This window comes from Salvelinus namaycush, chromosome 29 (assembly GCF_016432855.1).
Source record: "Salvelinus namaycush isolate Seneca chromosome 29, SaNama_1.0, whole genome shotgun sequence".
Classification (NCBI taxonomy): Eukaryota; Metazoa; Chordata; class Actinopteri; order Salmoniformes; family Salmonidae; genus Salvelinus; species Salvelinus namaycush.
In genome coordinates, this window is record NC_052335.1 from 12,277,277 (window position 1) to 12,298,989 (window position 21,713).

Genomic DNA, 21,713 nt, shown 5'->3' on the forward strand with positions numbered 1-21,713 from the left:
CATTTTCGTGCAGAATTAGGCTTTAGTAATTTGCACGTTGAGGACTTGTACTTGTAGAACAAGTGTACTCTCTTGTCCTCTCTTTGTTTTCCTTCCCAGTACCTCTTAATGACATCTGACCCATTAGACCCGTATAACAGGCACAGCATTATCAATACCAGCTGCAGTTTGTAGCAGTGCTCTCTCACCCTTCCTGAAGAGCTAGTTCCCATGCAGTCAATGCCTTTGATCAAGGCTAACCAGAAAAGTTGTTAAATGCTTGATTAAATACTTTTTGTGTTTGAACATAGTTACAAAACAGAGAGACTTTTCTAATTTAATCCATGAATTCTTCCAAGTGATAGAATCAAGTTATGTTCTATTCAGTGTGCATTCCTTTGTCCAGGTAAGAGATCGAATATGTGGTCATGTATTTTTCTTCTCCCGCTTGTAATTTGCAGGACACTCGGTGATAGTAATTCAACAATGATTGATTTTTTTTGCCCCCTCACTTGTAAAGGCATTGTCATTTCTCGGGTAATTACAGGTTAGGGTGCACCCTTATCGACTGCCTCCCTCGTACTCCGAATGCGTAACGGTGAAAGCCTGTGTGTGTGTGCGTGCGTGCATGCGTGCGTGTGTGAAAGGCTGTAGCTAGCTGCTCCTGGCTCTTGCTGCCCGTTCAATAAACAGTTACCAGATCCATGGCTGATGGTGAATAGGGAGTAGAAGATGTGTCTGTGATTTGACTAGTCAGTCAATGTACCTTACAGAGAACCTTAGGGCGTGAAAATCAGATGTCTGAACACCAACCTGTATTTGTGGTAGACGGCCAAAAGGCACACGTGACAGACCCAAAGGCTTTGAGGCAGAGCCATTGACTAGGAAGCTGGTGTGATTGTACATGGCACTAAACGTACCGTTCAACTGTTTACACGTTTACCACGATGATGATACACTGATACACGTATGAATAAATAAACATCACAACCTATTGTTGTCCTTTGATATCCTGAAAAGCCTTTTGTGTTTACACCCCCTCTACCTTTTTCTAAGAGGTTAAAACAGACAGAGTAAAAACGATCCCAATCAAGGTAAATGTTGACGGTCAAGAGGCAGTCGAAACCTCTCAGACCCCTGTCCCTGCCGTTAAACAGAGCGAGAGTTTTTGATCCAATGATCCCGTCTGAAATCCCATCATCCTTCGGTGTGCTGTGTCTAGCTCTGTACCGGTCGGTTTAGGGTGACATCCAGCCAGGCATGATGGACGCTGGAGCAGGGGCCAAGCACAGAGGGAGAGATGGGGGAAAAAAGGGAATGGGATGGAGGGATAGAGAGGGGAAGAGAGAGAAAGGGATGGAGGGAGATTAGATTTTATTGGCCCAATAGTTACATCATTAAAGGCACAATCTTTACTTCATCGTAACGGGCCTAAAAAGTTAAAACCAAGCCCTCCTCCTCGTCCACTGTACATAAAACCCCCTGACACCCCACACATTTGCCGACTCCCTCAGGCGGTTCACAAGTTTACAGTAGGTATGCTCCAGTGTCAGCCCAGCCCGTACCAACCCCAGCAGCATAGCTCTGGGGTCCATACATCTCGCCCCCAGCCAGGTATGATGTGCACTGGAGCAAGTCCAAACACAGAGAGAGTGAGAGAGAGAGAGTGGGAGAGAGAGAGTGAGAGAGAGAGAGTGAGAGAGAGAGTGAGAGAGAGGGAGCGATAGAGGGAGAGATAGAGGGAGAGATGGTGAAAGGGAGGGGAATGGAGGGATAGAGAGAGAGACAGAGAGAGAGAGAGAGAGAGAGAGAGAGAGACAGAGAGAGAGAGAGAGAGAGCAGAAGAAAGGTGTAAGTGCATCGCTCTTTATTAGCTAGTGTTCAGAGATGGTTAGACACTCCCTAATCCGTTTACCCAAAAGGCCTCAGTCAGCTGCTGCCTGCCGCCCACAAAGTCACTAGTTATTACAGGATGTGAAACCATTCATAATAGGGACGCAAAACATGTCACTGCACCTGTTTATCCCATTGGACACCAGTTATTACAGGGATACAACACGTGTCACAACACCTGACACCAGTTAAGACAGGGTGACAGAACCTTTCACTGGCTCACAGAGTCACTGCTGATCCCAGAGGAAACTAGTTATTACAGGGATGCAGAACATGTCACTCTACCTGAGTGATAACCTTGAAACACTGATCAGTGTTCACTCACGTAGAAAGAAAAGAGCAGCAACATGTGGAGCGATTCAGGTACAACCTCCATGTCTCAGTGGTCAAGTGTGGAAATGTGGAGTCCCTCACTCCCATAGGAGTGATCTGCTCTAACGCATTACAATGTAGGTCAAGGACAAGCACAGGCCCTGCTACACCTAGTCTGTTGTGGTCTGTTACAGTGCATTGGGCCATGCAGGAGTAGGAAGTAACATCATATGAATTTGATTGACTCTGCGGGAGTTGGTATTCAGAAAATAACATCAGCAATGACTTTTGCTGCAGGCCTACAGTAGCCCCTTATCCACCAGTGAGAAGAAGCCTTATAGCATTTTCTCCACTCAAGCTAGGCTACCCTTCTGGTGGTTCTGACATATCTAATCATATACATTTGATCTGTCAGCTCATTTACAGATTGATGTGAAACGATACTACAGCGTCAATGCTGTACTCACACACATTCACACACACAGCGTAAATGCTGCACACCCAGCCCAACGACCGACGCCCTGACATCAGGGGAGAGAGGGATCATGGTGGAGGAGAGGAGAGGGAGCTGTAGCTAATTTCACGCCCAGTATTTTCCTGTCATGCACTGCTAATTTCCCGTTCAGCCTTCGTGATGAAATATATGCCCTGTGATCCCTGGTGGCCGCCAAGGCCCAGATCACATCCCAAATGGCAACCTATCCCCTATATAGTGCACTACTACCATAGGGCCCTGGTCCAAATAAGTGCACTATATAGGGAATAGGGTCCCATTAGGGACGCACACACCCTGAGTGCTTGCTGAGCTATATCTTTATACGGGGAGGCCTTCCTCGCAAATCCATATTAGTGCCCTTTTCATACGGGCTTCCTAATTCATACAGAGCCAGATAAAACCATGCGGGAGACAGTGGTGGCAGTTTCATTTGCTCGCTCTCAATTTCTCCCTATCCCTGAGTGACACTGCGATGAAAATGGCTATAGCATCACATTCCCCAGCTCTGCTCTGCTCTGTTCTTCACCCAGTCTCCATGTGTAATTAAACACTTTTGAGAGGCTGCAGTGGTTTAATATTGTTCAATAAGTCCTGAAACACAGTATAGTACAGTACAGGATAGGATAGGATAGGATAGGATAGGGTAGGATAGGATAGGGTAGGATAGGCCAACAGATCCACGGACGATGACAGTTACACCTCTACTCACACGGCCGTAACACAGCTGGACAAGAGGAGCACCTATGTGCGTATGCTGTTCATTGACTACAGTTCAGCATTCAACAATATTGTTACCTCCAAGCTCGACACCAAGCTCAGAGCCCTGGGTCTGTACACCACCCTCTGCAACTGGATCCTGGACTTCCTGATGGGCAGACCACAGAATGTGAGGATTGGCAACAACACTTCCTCCACACTGACTTAACACAGGGCCCCCCCAGGGGTGTGTCCTCTGTCCTCTGCTGTACTCCCTGTTCACCCACGACTGTGTTGCTTTGCACGACACCAACTCCATTATCAAGTTTGCTGACGACACCACAGTTGTAGGCCTGATAACCAACAACAACGAGTCAGCCTATAGAGAGGAGGTAAGTGAACTGGCATTGTGGTGTCATGACAACATCCTCTCCCTCAACATCAGCAAAACAAAGGAGTTGATTGTTGACTTCAGGAAGCAGAGGAGGGAACATGCCCCCGAACCACATCAACTGGACTGCAGTAGTGAGAGTCACGAGATTTAAGTTCTTCAGCGTCCACTTCACCGTGGACTTGAAATGGACCAACAACACCACCACTCTTGTCAAGACGGCGTAACACCGTCTCTACTTCTTAAAGCGGATGAAGAAATTTGGCGTGCCACCCTGGGTCCTCTCCAAGTACTACCGCTGCACCATCGAGAGTGTCCTGACCAGTTGCATCATGGCCTGGTACGGGAATTGCTCCCTCCACGACCGCAAGGCCCTCCACCTGAGGAACGCCACGCATCATCAAGGACCCCACACACCCCAGCCACGAGCTGTTCTCTCCCTTACTGTCGGGCAGACAGTATCACAGCATGAGGTCTGATACCAACAGGCTCAGAGATAGTTTCTATCTACAGGACATCAGACTGCTGAACACTTGAACTGGACTGACCACCTGCTCTGATTCTCTGCTCCTTAGCACACATGCACTCACTCACACAAACACACAGACATACTGTACTTAAACACACATATACATTCATGCTACACACACATCACAACTGCTGCTACTAGACTCTTATTCCTGCTCAAATGAAACACTTGCCCCTAATCCCCCCTTCCCCAATACATGTGTAAATATTGGACTATAAATTGTGCCTTCCAGTATAATACTTATGCTAAAATGTTTTCTATTCTACTGAGCCATTGACTTTATTTTCATATTCTTATATTTTCTTATTGTTGTTGCGTTGAAGAGAAGGAACGTGCAAGTAAGCATTTCATTGGACGATGTACCCCATACATACGACTAATAATACTTGAAACTATATTACATACATGCGAAGCTACTTTTCAAAAAACCCAAATATCAAGTATTCGGGGATATATAACCTGCTTTTTGAAAATACAAGGTAGGACTACATATCAGTAATTGATGCTGCCAGGTACACAAACATGAAGTAGTGCAAGTGTGACATCTTTGTCCTCAGGGACAGAAAATAACAAAACATCCCAAGCCCTCCCAAACAACTAAACCTAAGCCGATGCGGTCACAGCTGTGCTCTCATCTCTTCCCCCTCCTCTCTCCTCTCCCCTCCTCACCTGTCAGAAGTAGTTACGGCGGAAGCAGCCCCCCTTCGCTTCGGTCAGTCCGACAGCTCCTCTAGTTGCCGTGGAGCCGAGCGATGTCCCCAGGTGAACCAATGGCAGCGGTCGCTATGAAGATGAGCTCCGTTTCAGAGAGGTGGGCGCCACGTGGGAGAAGGGTTGAGGGGGGATATAGGGAGAGGTGAGTGAGAATGAGGAGAGATGATGGGAAGGAGAGATGGTCCTGTGTGGCTCAGTTGGTAGATCACAGTGTTAGCAATGCCAGGGTTGTGGGTTTGATTCCTGGGGCCACCCATATCTAAAATATATTCATGCATGACTGTAAGTCACTTTGGATAAAAGTGTCTGCTAAATGGCATATATTATGGTAAAGAGGGGAGGTGTGAGGATGGTGAGGGAGTGCTGAACTCAAGTACTACAACACTGGTGCTGAGCTCCAGGAGCGAGGGGTGAGGAGGAGGTTAGGGAGGTTGATTGTGGGTGAGGAGGGGGTAAGCTCCAGGGGCCACCTCCACGCTATGCTTAAAGATGAAAGCAGAGAGGCTGTGCTGCTCCAACAAATCGATCAGACAGTGGTTAGCGGGGCTGGCTGGCTGGCTGGACTGTGTGTGCGTGCGTGCGTGCACGTGTCTGCATGTGCGCACTTGTGTACTTTTCCGTGCATACGCTTTCTAAGTATTCCTGTGTCTTCTCCTACATTACATTGCATGTACAGAACGTGTATGTGTGAACGTACGTGTGTGTGTGTGTGTGTGTGTGTGTGTGTGTGTGTGTGTGTGTGTGTGTGTGTGTGTGTGTGTGTGTGTGTGTGTGTGTGTGTGTGTGTGTGTGTGTGTGTGTGTGTGTGTGTGTGTCAGATCCTCCGCACACCCTCAAGTCAGTCTCAAGAGGTCCCCTGGAGAGGAGAGAAAATAGGTGAAATGAGAGAAGAGTTGAGACACAGAGAAGGAAGCACGGACAAATCAGATGTCTTCCAAAACAGGTTAAAGAGACACACTTTGAAACTGTTCCCTCATGACTGGATTCCATTAATACAGTTGGCATACTACCACTCGTCTTGTGTTTTGACATTCTGGAATGGATAGGTGTGCTCATTTTGCATCAGCGTTGTTTTGTAACTAAACTATTATCATGTATTTTGCAACGATAATTACACAGACATGAAACTATATGCACTGATGTTGACTATTGTGACATTTCCATGAAGATCGTTAAAAAAGTGTCACTGTCAGGTGTTACTTTTCTCGACTACATATACAAGGAGGGGATCCTCACGTCATTGCTTGAAGCCGTCCTGAGAAGGTTGCCCGCCCTAGATAATGCCCACAGTGCTCTCTCACACTATAGTTTTATGGGTGAGCGCTCTGAGCAGTGATGGAAAAGAGTTGGGGCTTATCTTTGCCTGTGTGAGTTCCTTAGGGAAGGACGAGAGGAGGAGAGGAGAAGAGAGAAGATTAGCTACTAAGGCTCTCTCTCTCTCTCTCTCTCTCTCTCTCTCTCTCTCTCTCTCTCTCTCTCTCTCTCTCTCTCTCTCTCTCTCTCTCTCTCTCTCTCTCTCTCTCTCTCTCTCTCTCTCTCTCTCTCTCTCTCTCTCTCTCTCTCTCTCTCTCTCTCTCTCTCTCTCTCTCTCTCTCTCTCTCTCTCTCTGCTACAACCGACACTGGGAAGAGAGAGAGAAAGAGAGAGAGAGACATAGAGAGAGAGAGAGAGAGACATAGAGAGAGAGAGAGACATAGAGAGAGAGAGAGAGACAGAGAGAGAGACAGAGAGAGAGACAGAGAGAGAGACAGAGAGAGAGACAGAGAGAGAGAGAGAGAGAGAGACAGAGAGAGACAGAGAGAGAGAGAGAGAGAGAGAGAGGAGTGCTCTCCTGCCAGAGGACAGTTTTAACTCCCACCGGGCTGGATATATCTGTTTATGGGGAAGTTGGAGGTGTTTCCAACAGTGATAGGCTACAGTACAACCATTCACTGTTTCAGCACAACATCCTCCACACTGTGAGTAAATAGGGAGCAGAACAGTGGTGCTATGTGATTCTGAGTACATCATGTCTTGTAACACTTGGGCTTCACTTACAAGCATCTGTAGTGAGCTATCGAGCGACCGACGCTAGTTGCTCATTCTCAGGCACTGCCAATGAACGACATGCTCCATAGATTAGCTACGTGCTGCCTCCTTGCTTGGCTGCCACGTGCACACACACACACACACACACACGCTCACACACACACACACACGGTCTGTCTTCTCAAGGTCAAAGCTCTATCAGCTCCACCACCACAAGCCCTACAGACGTGAAAGGAGGGAGGGAGGGAGGGATGAACATACGCAGCATGAAATGGGGTTATCAGAAGAGCAACTTTCTCTCTGTGACACCCCCTGCGTGTTTATGTGAACGCAAGCGGAGCAGTGGACTGAATAATTGCGTGGATGAGGGGAGGAAGAGGAGAGATGTCAATGTTTGCTGAGAGCATTCTAATTAGCCATCTCGTTTGCCTCTTAACGAGCTCTTGTTGGAGTGAAGAAACATTTTCAGTGTCGATTAGGAAAATGTGTGATTTCCTCCCCTAAGTGAGGGTCCTGTGTGTCGCACTGTGTGTGTGTGTGTGTGTGTGTGTGTGTGTGTGTGTGTGTGTGTGTGTGTGTGTGTGTGTGTGTGTGTGTGTGTGTGTGTGTGTGTGTGTGTGTGTGTGTGTGTGTGTGTGTGTGTGTGTGTGTGTGTCACAGCATGACTGTTGGTTGTTTCAGAGCCTCCCTACCTCCCTCCCTATGCCCTAGATGGGATTAGCATTAGGAAGACAGTGTGAGTGGAGACAGTCCAGACTTACAGATTGGAGAAACAGCAGTTTCATTTGAGTGCGTCCCAAATGTTACCCTATTCGCTATTTAATGTACTACTTTCTGATCAGAGCCCTATGGGCCTTGGTCAAAAGTAGTGCACTATATAGTGAATAGGATGCTATTTGGCCTCTCCTCATGAACTCTAGTGCTGTTTCTGGAACAGACAGACACGCACACACATACAGTGAATTTGGAAAGTAATCAGACCCCTTGACTTTATCCACATTTTGTTACGATACAACCTTATTCTAAAATTGATTCAACATTTTTTTTTTCAATCTACACACATACCCTATAATGACAAAGCGAAAACAGGTTTTTATAAATTTTTGCAAGTTTATTACAAATAAAAAACAGAAATACCTTATTTACATAAGTATTCAGACCCTTTGCTATGACTCTAAATTGAGCTCATTGATCATCCTTGAGATGTTTCAAACAACTTGATTGGAGTCCACCTGGGGTAAATTCAATTGATTGGAAAATTATTTGGAAAGGCACACACCTGTCTATATAAGGTCCCACAGTTGACAGTGCATTGAGGGTCTCCAAGAACACAGTGGCCTCCATCATTCTTAAATGGAAGAAGTTTGCAACCACTAAGACTGTTCAAAAGGCACCTAAAGGACTCTCAGACCATGAGAAACGCTTGAGTAAATTAGGGACACAAAGTATATTAAAAGCAGGTGCTTCCACACAGGTGTGATTCCTAAATTAATTTACAATTAACATCCCATCATGCTTATGTTAATATATACAAATGCTGGGTAGGCCATTATTTTGCCCCCATCCACAGGGCATGAGTGGTCACTGAATGTTTTGATAAGCATAAAACCAATGTAACCCATATGCCATGACTGTCTCAGTCACCAGATATCAACCCAATTGTCCACTTACGGGAGATTCTGGAGCGTTTTCCACCAAAATCAACAAAACACCAAATGATGGAATTTCTCGTGGAAGAATGGTGTCAGATCCCCCTGATAGAGTTTCAAACACTTGTAGAATCTACGCCAATGTGCATTTAAACTGTTCTGGCTCATGGTGGCCCAACACCCTATTAAGACACTTTATGTTGGTGTTTCCTTTATTTTGGTAGTTACCTGTATGCAGTGTTTACCATGGATGCAGTCTCCGCAATCAGGGAGGTGACCAAGAACCCGATGGTCACTCTGACAGAGCTCCAGAGTTCCTCTGTGGAGATGGGAGAGCCTTACAGAAGGACAACCATCACTGCAGCACTCCACCAATCAGGCCTTTATGGTAGAGTGGCCAAACGCAAGCCACTCCTCAGTAAAAGGCACATGACAACCCGCTTGGAGTGTGTCAAAAGGCACCTAAAGGACTCTCAGACCATGAGAAACAAGATTCTCTTGTCTGATGAAACCAAGATTGAACTCTTTGGCCTAAATGCCAAGCGTCACGTCTGGAGGAAACCTGTCACCATCCCTATGGTGAAGCATGGTGGGCATGTTTTTCAGCGGCATGGACTGGGAGACTAGTCAGGATCGAGGGAAAGATGAACGGAGCAAAGCACTGAGAGAATTTGATGAAAACCTGCTACAGAGTGCTCAGGACCTCAGACTGGGGCAAACAACCCTAAGCACTCAGCCAAGACAGTGCAGGCCAGTGGAGGCTCCTCAGAGGAGAAAGGGGAGGATCATCCTCAGTGAATTTCATTTGTTTTTAAATGGTAAAACATTACAAAAGTTATCCTTTTTAAATAAAACTAGACTAAATATATTCACGTGACCAAATAATTGATTAAAACACATTGTTTTGCAAGAAGGTCTACAGTAGCCTCAACAGCATTCTGTAGGGTAGCACCATGGTGTAGCCAGAGGACAGCTAGCTTCCGTCCTCCACTTGGTACATTGACTTCAATACAAAACCTAGGAGGCTCATGGTTCTCAACCCCTTCCATAGGCTTACACAGTAATTATGACAACTTCCGGGGGACGTCTTCCAATGTGTCAGAGCTCTTGCAGCATGAAATGACATGTTGTCCACCCAATCAAAGTATTTGAGAATGACTCTAGTACTGAAAGCATAAGCTACAGCTAGCTGACACTGCAGTGCATAAAATGTGGTGAGTAGTTGACTCAAAGAGAGAGGAGAAAGACAATAGTTGACAACAGTTTTCAACAAATTAATTTCTTCAAAAATTAAGGAGAAGCACAAGAGAGAGAGAGATTTTAGCAGGTTCACTAACGCATTTGTTCTATTAGCTATGTTGACTCTGATGTTACTTTACCTAATATGGTGACAACAATGTAGGCTGTGTGTAGCGGTTATGATATGGTTTGGCTTGAAAAGGTTTTTTCACCTGGTCATATACAGCTGATGTGTTGTGCATTGAAGTCCACAAACGAACAGAAAAGGTGAGAGGAGGAGAGTGCTGCTATGAAAGTAAACTATGTTTATGCGTGATCAGGGGTGAATTCATTCCGCCAATTCTGTTGGAAAAAGTTTCTTAAACGGAAGCAAATGAAACGGGGATAAAAATACCTCAATTTGTCCAATAGAAACTCTTGTTTGCAACTGTGATGATTACACCCTAGATAAGCTTGATGCAGGTAAGAGTGTGCAAGGCGGTATTGGATGTGTCACTGTCTGTCCATGTGTCACTGTCTGTCATCTAAAAATATTCTCTCAACCTGTGTGCACATATGCTGTAAACTTTCATTCATAAGCTAGGTTGTAGCAACCTCATGATGGGTATAGGAAAAATTGTAGTATCATGTAGTAGCCTAAACCTATCGATGTTACATTGAACTGTGCGAATGGAATATGAAAGTCCAACATCATCCAACATGCTGTAATACAAATAAGGCCATGCTCATTGAAAAAAATCAATCGTCCTCCCTCATCATAAACGGCACTGACCGCCACTGGCGCAGGCGTGACTTCGGGACAATTCTCTGAATGTCCTTGAGTGGCCCAGCCAGAGCCCGGACTTGAACCCGATCTACCATTTCTGGAGAGACCTGAAAATAGCTGTGCAGCGACGCTCCCCATCCAACCTGACAGAGCTTGAGAGGATCTGAATGGGAGAAACTCCCTAAATGCAGGTGTACCCAGCTTGTAGCGTCTGACTGGCGCATTGGTCTAAAGCACTGCATCTCAGTGCTAGAGGCGTCACTACAGACCTTGGTTCGATCCTGGGCTGTATCAGAAACGGCCATGATCGGGAGTCCCATAGAGCGGAACACAATTGGCCCAGCGTCGTCCAGGTTAGGGGAGGGTTTGGCCGGGGTAGGCCGTCATTATAAAATAAGAATTTGTACTTAACTGACTTGCCTAGTTAAATAAAAGTTTGAAATAAATAAATACCCAAGAAGACTCGAGACTGTAATCGCTGCCAAAGGTACTTGAACAAAATACTGAGTAAATGGTCTGAATACTTACATAAATGTGATTTCATGGTTGTTGTTTTTTTTGCAAAAATGTCCAAAACCTGTTTTTGCTTTGTCATTATGGGGTATTGTGTGTAGATTGATGAGGGGCAAAAAAAAACAATTTAATCCGTTTTAGAATAAGGCTGCAACGGAACAAAATGTGGAAAAGTCAAGGGGTCTCAATACTTTCCCGAATGCACTGTAAACACAGAGGAGCGAAGGCAGATATATCTGCACGTGTTTCTTAGACATTTACGAGCTCCACAGCACAATGAAAGCTTGCCAAAGGGGAGTGTGCATGCGTGCGTGCATGTGTGTGTGTTTGCGGTGTCTCTATGCTATGTACAGTATGTGTGAGTGTGTTAGTGCTGCCATCTACTGGCACATACATGAACTACTAACCGTTCCATGTCCTCCATCCCAGAATGAGCAGATGTATGGATTTGATTGGGTGATAAGCTGCTATGTGTTCTGCACTTATCGTTCTCTCCATCATGCTATGCTAATGCAACATGAAACTAGGCCACATGTTCGTGCTATGAAGACGCTGTCTGCGTCCCAAAGGGAAACCTATTCCCTATATACTCCCCTGCTTTTGACCGGAGCCCAATTGGCCCTGGTCAAAAGTAGCGCACTAAATAGGGAATAGGGTGCCATTTGGGACTCAGGCATTTGGTATTCCAATTAGTCTCTTTGCCCAGTAATTCATGCAGTGAAGATTCTGTAGTAATTTGCTTATTAAATGGTTCAATCTTTACATTACGATGCACAAAAGGGAATAGTTCACATCCATGTCTCTTTTTATCCTCTTTTTCATTGTTAATCCTGATGCTGAACATTCTGTAATTTCTGCGATATATGGAACACTATAAACTGGGTGGTTTGAGCCCTGAAAGCTGATTGGCTGACAGCCATGATATATCAGACCGTTTACCACGGGTATGACAAAACATGTATTTTTACTGCTCTAATTACATTGGTAACCAGCTTATAATAGCAATAAGATACCTCAGGGGTTTGTGGTACTCCGCTTTGCATTGTGCATAAGAACAGCCCTTAGCTGTGGTATATTGACCATATACCACCTTAGGGCCCATGAGTCAGACACTAGACTAAGACATTATGGGCTCAATTCAATCCGTAGCGTAGGTAATTTCCGATTGAGCCGACATACAGATTACTGTCAAAATAATGGAAACGCTTGAGTAAATTAGGGACACAAAGTATATTAAAAGCAGGTGCTTCCACACAGGTGTGATTCCTAAATTAATTTACAATTAACATCCCATCATGCTTATGTTAATATATACAAATGCTGGGTAGGCCATTATTTTGCCCCCATCCACAGGGCATGAGTGGTCACTGAATGTTTTGATAAGCATAAAACCAATGTAACCCATATGCCATGACTGTCTCAGTCACCAGATATCAACCCAATTGTCCACTTACGGGAGATTCTGGAGCGTTTTCCACCAAAATCAACAAAACACCAAATGATGGAATTTCTCGTGGAAGAATGGTGTCAGATCCCCCTGATAGAGTTTCAAACACTTGTAGAATCTACGCCAATGTGCATTTAAACTGTTCTGGCTCATGGTGGCCCAACACCCTATTAAGACACTTTATGTTGGTGTTTCCTTTATTTTGGTAGTTACCTGTATGCAGTGTTTACCATGGATGCAGTCTCCGCAAACGCATGAACATTGCCTTTAAATCTCATTGTAATGCGGATCTTCAGCGTTACAGATTGAATTGAGCCCTAGGATTCCCACAGTGACTTTACTATTTTTACTTGTAAAACCCCCATCCTCCATCTTCCGTCCCTGTTAACTGCTTTACTATACGTCCTCTTATAAAACCTTTTACAGGTCCATCTGGGTCCTTGTTCTCCCTCTCCAGGTTTATTTACTCCTATAAGCTGCTAAAGCCTTCCATTGACCTTGGCTGGCACTGCAGTCGTACTCTCTACACAGTCCTGAGTGGCCAGGCCGAGGTCCCCAGTGCTGTTTGAGCTGAAGGCCATGTTGTCTGCCCTCTGCTGAGGTCAATCATGGCCTGGCTGGCTTACTCAACTCTCCTATAATGGAGACACTAGGACTGTGGGTAAAGGTTTTAACTCTCTAAAGAGAGACAGAGTGGGTTTGGTATCCATTAAAACACACAGATATACACAGAAGCTAGACAAATATAACTGTGTATACAGTAAGACAGATGATTATCAGCTTTCTCTGCCTACCCTTGCCAGGTTCAGACAATAGAATGGGAGAGAAAGAGATGCGGAGGGAGAGAGAAAGAGAGAGAGACAAGATGAGAGAGCGAATGATATATTGAAAGAGAGAGAATGAGAGCCAGAGGAGAGAGAGAGCACTCCGTGTACCTGTCCTGTAGATTTATGGAGAGGAAAGGTGTGCTGGAGGTAGAAACACTCTGGGCAGACAGCAAACTCCCTGCTGTGTGTTTAAACCAGATTATACTGGATAGAGACACCACTAGAATAACCAAACCTGAGAATTACACCAACTCTAGTGAATATAGGTAGGAATACTGAATACGTGGCCAAAGTATACAACTATAGGGAATAGGAAGCTAAATCAAGAAATTATATAGTTTTTTTATTGCTTTGGTACTATTTTCACAAGTATGTGGTACAATGTCACAATTCTTAGTACAAAACTCAAAACAGATCATCAAAAATGCTGGGGTTGTTTTGTTGCTCGAAGCACATTTTCAATTGACTAAGTACAACACACAAAATCCCAGAGTAACTTTTAGTGATTCATCTAGAAATACACTATATATACAAAAGTATGGGGACACCCCTTCAAATTAATGGATTCGGCTATTTCAGCCACACCCTTTGCCAACAGGGGTATAAAATCGAACACAAAGCAATACAATCGCCATAGAAAAACAGTGGCAGTAGAATGGTCTTACTGAAGAGCTCAGTGACTTTCAACGTGGCACCGTCATAGGATGCAGAAGTCAGTTTGTCAAATTTCTGCCCTGCTAGAGCTTCCCTGGTCAACCGTGAGTGCTGTGATTGTGAAGTGGAAACGTCTAGGAGCAACAACGGCTCAGCTGCAAAGTGGTAGGCCACACAACCTCACAGAACGGGACCGCCGAGTGCTGAAGCACGTAGCGAGTAAAAATCGTCTGTCCTCGGTTGCAATACTCACTACCGAGTTCCAAACTTCCTCTGGAAGCAACATCAGCACAAGAACTGTGAAATGGGTCATGACATGGGTTTCCATAGTCGAGCAGCCGCACGCAAGCCTAAGATCACCATGCGCAATGCCAAGCGTTGGCTGGAGCGTTGTAAAGCTCGGCTCCATTGGACTCTGAAGCAGTAGAAACGCATTCTTTGGAGTGATGAATCCCGCTTCATCATCTGGCAGTCCGATGGACGGATCTGGGTTTGGCAGATGCCAGGAGAACGCTATCTGCCCCAATGCCTGGTGCCAACTGTAAAGTTTGTGGGAGGAATAATGGTCTGGGGCTATTTTTCATCGTTCGGGCTAGGCCCCATAAATCCTGTGAAGGGAAATCTTAACGCTACATTCTACATGATTCTGTGCTTCCAACTTTGTGGCAACAGTTTGGGGAAGACCCTTTTCTACACAAAGCGAGGTCCATACAGAAATGGTTTGTCGAGATCGGTGTGGAAGAACTTGACTGGCCTGCACAGAGCCCTGACCTCAATCCCATCAAACACCTTTGGGATGAATTGGAACGCCGACTGCAGATCAGGCCTACTCGCCAAATATCAGTGCAAGTCGTCACAGCAATGTTCCAACATTTAGTGGAAAGCCTTCCCAGAAGAATTGGAGGTGTTATATGTATATATGGATTTTAAGAACTAGAGAAATAGAATGTGTGTTTGTAAAGTATAAACATGTAAATGACATGTATGATATATGATAACCATACATAATGACTACTCGTTATTGCGAATTGATTTCACATAGTGGTAACCACAATTGGTCATCATATAGATGTGAAAGGGGGTGTGTGAACACTTGCAATTTCTTTTAACATGTAGCAGAATAGACAGCAAGGGAGAGGAAGAAATCAAAGAGCTCGTAGGACAAGGAGCCTGTCAGAGAGGTGGGCATGGGCCCCATCAAAGAGTTCAAAGAGGTAGGCATGGGCCCCATAAAAGAGGTCAAAGAGGTTGGCATTGGTGACGTCAATAGAGGTGGACATCAGAGAGAGCGAGGCAGAAGGCAAGGAACCGTTCTGTCTAATAAAGTCAGAGCCATCGTCGTTGACCATGTGGTAAACAGAGACCTTACCATGGCCGAGGCTGCCAGATTAGTTCACCCCAATCTGAAAAGATTCGCCAAGAAAACCTATAAGTCAGCAGGATATGCACTATGCTTTACCATTACATTTAAAGCAAATGACATATTGTAATGCATGTAAATTCACAAAACATGTTACAATATTCGTACAGTATGATCTATTGACAGTATACTCTGTTCTACCCTCAGAATTGACAGAAGACCCCATGGTGGTAGCCGTGTGCTGACCGACCAGCAGGAGTGGGCACTGGTGGAAATGGTGAGGTCCAGGAATGACATACGGCTGTCCGAAACAAAGCAGGCCATTGATTGAGAACAATGACACCTTTGCCAATGTGGCATTCATCATTCTACCAACAATCGGCCACCTTTTGAGAGAAACTACGACCGGGTGAAACAAATGCTGGCCGAGTATGTTCAGGTACAGCACTATATACTGTATTACTTTTACTGTTAATGCACATACTACTTCACAATATCATCCTGGAACTATACTGTAAAAATAACTAAGCAAAATATATTTTTAGAGGGGGATGGTGCTTGATGTTGCTGCGAACCATCACAAGTATATCTTTGTTAATGAAGCAGGCCAACCTGGCCAAAACTCGGCGCCGTGGGCGGAACCTCGTCGGCCGACGGGCGACCGTCCAAGGGCCTGGACAAGGTGGGGGAAACATCTCCATGTGCGCACCTATCTCTGAAGATGGTGTGGTAGAATGTAGGCCATTACTTGGATCCTGCAACGCTGCACACCTCATTGTGTTTCTCAATGAAGTTGAGAAGGCCTGTCAAGGTGAAGGGGTCACTTATGTCGTTGTGTGGGACAATGTCAGGTTCCACTCTGCAGAGGTGGTTCAGGCATGGTTTTGGGCCCTTCCCCGATTCGTGACCCTACAGCGCATTCAGAAAGTATTGAGACCCCTTGACTTTTCCCACATTTTGTTAATTACAACCTTATTCTAAAATTGATATTTTTTTTAAATCCTCATCAATCTACACACAATACCCCATACTGACAAAGCAAAACGTTTTTTAGACATTTTTTCAAATTGATACAAATTTTTCAATAGAAATACCTGATTTACGTAAGTATTCAGACCCTTTGCTATGAGATCCATTGATCATCCTTCAGATGTTTCTACAACTTGATTTGAGCCCACCTGTTGTAAATTCAATTGATTGGACTTGATTTGGAAAGGCACACACCTGTCTTTATAAGGTCCCACAGTTGAGAGTGAATGCCAGAGCAAAAACCAAGCCATGAGGTCAAAGAAATTATCCGTAGAGCTCCGAGACAGGATTGTGTCGAGTCACATATCTGGGGAAGGGTACCAAAACATTTATGCAGCATTGAAGGTCCCCAAGAACACATTGTCTTCCATAATTCTTCAATAGAAGAAGTATGGAACCACCAAGACTCTTCCTAGAGCTGGCCGCCTGGCCAAACTGAGCGATAGGGGGAGAAGGGCCTTGGTCAAGGAGGTGACCAAGAACCCGATGGTCACTGACAGAGCTCGTCTGTAGAGATGGGAGAACACTCCAGAAGAACAACCATCTCTGCAGCACTCCACCAATCAGGCCTTATTGGTAGTGGCCAGACGAAAGACTCCTTAGTAAAAGGCACATGACAGCCCGCTTGGAGTTTGCCAAGAGGCACCTAAAGGACTCTCAGACCATAAGAAACAAGATTATCTTGTCTGATGAAACCAAGATTGAACTCTTTGACCTGAATGCCAAGCGTCTGTCTAAAAAAAATTATAATCTAAAACCTGTTTTCTCTTTGTCATTATGGGATTATATAGATTGATGAGGGAAAAAAATAATTTAATCAATTTTAGAATAAGGCTGTAAGGTAACAAAATGTGGGAAAAGGGAAGGTGTCTGATTACCTTCCGAATGCACTGTAAATGTCATATTTCCGGATTTTTGTCATACATTTGCAAAAATGTTGAAACCTGTTTTTGCTTTGTCATTATGGGGTATTGTGTGTAGATTGATGAAGGGGAAAAACCATTGAATCCATTTTAGAATAAGGCTGTAGCGTATCAAAGTGTGGAAAAAGTCAAGGGGTCTCAATACTTTCCCGAATGCACTGTAAACACAGAGGAGCGAAGGCAGATATATCTGCACGTGTTTCTTAGACGTTTACGAGCTCCACAGCACAATAAAAGCTTGCCAAAGGGGAGTGTGCATGCGTGCGTGCATGTGTGTGTGTTTGCGGTGTGCACTGTATACCTGCACCATACTCTCCTTTCCTCAACCCTATTGAGAATATTTTTTCAGCATGGTGGTGGAAGGTGTGCTATCGCCATCCCCATGAGCGTGCAACCCTTCTAGCCATGGATGAGGCATGCGACAACATCAATGCAGACCAATGTCAAACTTGGATTCGCCATGCCAAAAGGTTTTTCCCGCTGTGCATGAACAATGGGGACATTCACTGTGATGTGAGAATTTATGGCCAAATGCTCAAGACGGTGATGATGCAAATTAAATGCATGATAAACAGTAGGTTTTATTTTCATTCATTTAATTTTTTCATTTAATTTCTTACATTTGATTACAGACAGTAGACCGATGTTGCTATTATATCTGAAAAATATGTATTCTTTGTATGAATGATTGTAGAGATGGTAGAGAATGTCTTCATTGATCACACCTTTGATTACACATTGTATAGATATTATGGAAATTATAGATTTTCTGTCAATTTTGTTGGATAATGTAAGTGTATTGCCTAATGTGAAAACTGTGTAATCTACTGTAATTTACAGTACTGTTGCATATTACTTTCAGTACTTCTAAGGGCGATTTGAAACACGTATCTTGCATTGTTTGCTATTGGATTTAACTGGTAGTTCAAACGACTACATTGAAGAAGATATCATTATGTTGTTTTGGTGATTAAACCAATGTTCTCATTACGTTTCACAATCAACTTATATCTTGAATCAATGGTTGCGTGGTGAAAGATGTTTACAATCCAAATGAATACACAATGACAGGTTTTGAATGAAAGACTGGCTGCGTTACAAGCGTGACCAGTATGGAATGTACCAAAGTCACAAAAAGAATATGTGGTATCAAACATGTTGTGGAGTCATTGAAGTTGTAAGTAGGATCATATGTGTGTGTGTGTGTGCGGCTGCTCCTGACCCACTTCAGCTTGTTTTCTTTCCTTTCATTCTGCCATGTCTAATTTACATGTAAATACAACAGGCTCTCTTTCTCTTTTGCTCTCTCCACCATGCTCTGTTTCTTCTCTCCCTCCATCTCTTTCTCTCTACCCCACTCTGCTTCTCCCACTCCATCACTGGTACATTGTTGCTGCTGTGGGAACTGGGCTCTCTCTCTCTCCTTCCCTCCCTCTCTCCTCCATACTCTACCCTCACTCCCTCTCTCTTTCTCTCTCTCTCCACCATTCCTTTTAAAACCTTTTATATTCAAGAGAATTAAACTTGAGATCTTATCAATAGATACTTTAGGCTGGGCGTCGGTTGATAATTGTCCTAATCCATCAATGTGATAGGTAAACACTGGTTGATTGATTGATCATTCTAACTCGATTCATCCACTGCAGCCTGAAAACATCCCGCAGCATGCACACACATACATACGCCAAGTGAGTGATCTCACTTCAGCCCTGAAATGATCGCTCTTTCAGCAGAGGAGGCACTCCTCAGAGTGTTGTGGGACTGGGAGTGAGAGAGAGAAAGAGAGAGAGGGAGGGAGAGAGAGAGAAGGCGGGGGAGATAGAGAGGAGAGGAAGAGAGAGAGAAGGAGGAGAAGACAGCTAAAAAATGCCAACTGCCACCTGTGGCCCAGAAGAAGGAGGCTGGCCGGTGCCCACAGATGATTGGGTCTATTAAAAGCGTCCGTCTGTACCGTGTCTCATTTCTGCCTCCCAAATGGCACCCTATTCCTTACACAGCGCACTACTTTTGACCAGAGCCCTATGGACCCTGGTGAAAAGTAGTGCACTATAAAGGGAATAGGGTACCATTTGGGAAGCAACCCTTGTCGTCCCCTGCCTGCCTGCCTGGGACCCAGTGATTGATCTCATCCGAACTGTCCTTTTACCCTCTGTCACATTAATAACTGCCTCTCCTACTCAGAGAGAGACTGACATACAGAGAGGGGGGATAAGGAGAGGCGAGAGAGAGAAGGTGAGAGGAGTGAGAGAAAGAGGGGGGTGGGAATAAAAGATGTGAGAGAGAGGAGAGAAAGAGAAATGAGGGAGGAGAGAGAGAGGGGTTGCGATAGAAGGGAGATAGGGAGAGAGAGAAAAGGGAGGACGAGAGCTGCATGATACTCAAGGTTACAGCTCTCTACTCATTAGAAACCAAGCAACCCTAGCTTGTGAGCTGCTTGGTGAGTCTTTCTGCTGACAGGTTCGGGGCTCAGAGCAATCACTCCAGCAGCAGTGTGGCTACTGTCAATGCAATCATCAGTCATTCACTACTGAATATGACATTCACATACAAATTGTTATATAATAATTATCTTTCTTCAACCCAAAACCCAATGTTTTCAGCAGCTTTGGCTGGCTTTCTAGCTCTGTTTGGTTAAACAGAAGTCCAATCTGATGGTTTAAACAGAGAGTCAGACACTGACAATGGCTAGAGGGCTCCCTCCGGGCGATTTTGCTTAGGGATAATGTCTTCTGTCCCTTCAGGTTAACCTGCCTCACTGCCCCCTGCTAACTCCTTGTTCAACAGACGAGCCAATCAGCACACTCAGAAACAACCTAAGGAGTCTGTGGAGGGAGAGAGGGATGGCGAGAGAAAGAGAAAGAGAGAGAAAGAAAGAAAGAAAGAAAGAAAGAAAGAAAGAAAGAAAGAAAGAGAGGGAGAGGAGGGGGGTAGCAGCTGAGCACTAAGCAGGGGACCAGAAAATATCGTTTTTTACATCCTCCATGCATGGCGACACACACACACACACGCACACGCACACACACACACGCACACACACCGTGGCGGCCTCAATATGTGGTCACGGTTACATAACCCATAGTTTCACACCCTTTCAGAAACGTCCGTTACTGGAATAGGAACACTCAGAGAGGGGAAGAGGAAGGAAAACTGTGGAAAAACTTACCTCTTCATTGCCCACAGCTCAGGCATTGAAGAGAAGATATTTTACACTTTACTGTAGAGGTTACTACTAGTACTGACTGAGTGGTAAGGAAGGGGGGCACTTATTAACCTTATGAATTGAAATGATCTCGTCTTGTTTTCTTGAGCAGGTGTAGGTTAGTTCGAATCAGGTGGCTGAAACAGTTTGACAATTTTTTGGGGGGGGTTATTTTATTCATGCTTGTACTCAACAAGACTGAATTATGCAGAAAAACAATCTTAGTTTTTTGGTTATTATCTTGCTTGCCCTTTTCTGTACCCTATCCAGTGCAACGTAATACGTCTTTGTGCAGCCCACCAGCAACACACGGGCATACTCTAGGCATACTTGGTGGTGTAGAGTTCCACGAGGTCATCAGTGGGAAGGCTATTTCTTGCGTTCACAAGCAAGAAAATAATATGCGCATTTTCCCGCCAGAGATGAGTTACCATCAATTGACTTGTTGTGGATAAAAGGCTGTGTGTGATGACGTAGTGCACATCAAAATACCTCTTGCAGTTAAATTTACATGTACTAAATAAAGAATACAAGTGAAATGGGTTTCCACTGCATTTTCAACTCGACTGAAGGTTTTCTCACAACAAAAACTCTGGTATTTATTGGAAAGGAGCATCAAGCTCATCACCTTGCACTTACACAACCCTTTGAAGTTCATCATGATTTATTTAATCTGTAGCCTAATAAACTGCATGCTTTCCAGACGAGTCGTAGTGGGAGGACCACACACCGTATCTGTAACGGCTGTCTAATGCCTCCTCCTCGGATGAGGAGGAGGAGTAAGGGTCGGACCAAAATGCAGCGTTGAATGTAGACATAATGAATTTATTTGACAAGACGAACACTGACACGAACTACACTTGATAATTACCAAAATAACAAACCAACAACGTAGACTGACCTGAACATAAGAACTTACATATAGACACGAAGAACGCACGAACAGGAAAGACTAGCCAAACGAATGAACAAACGAAACAGTCCCGTGTGGTGCAACGGACACAGACACAGGAACAATCACCCACAAACAAACAGTGAGAACAGCCTACCTTAATATGGTTCTCAATCA

General features: G+C 44.6%; 1 pseudogene; it reads left to right on the forward strand.

The window, feature by feature from the left end:
- The first annotated feature begins 4,018 nt into the window (after positions 1-4,018).
- The window catches only part of LOC120023955, a 48,156-nt pseudogene continuing 30,461 nt past the window's right edge, over positions 4,019-21,713 (forward strand).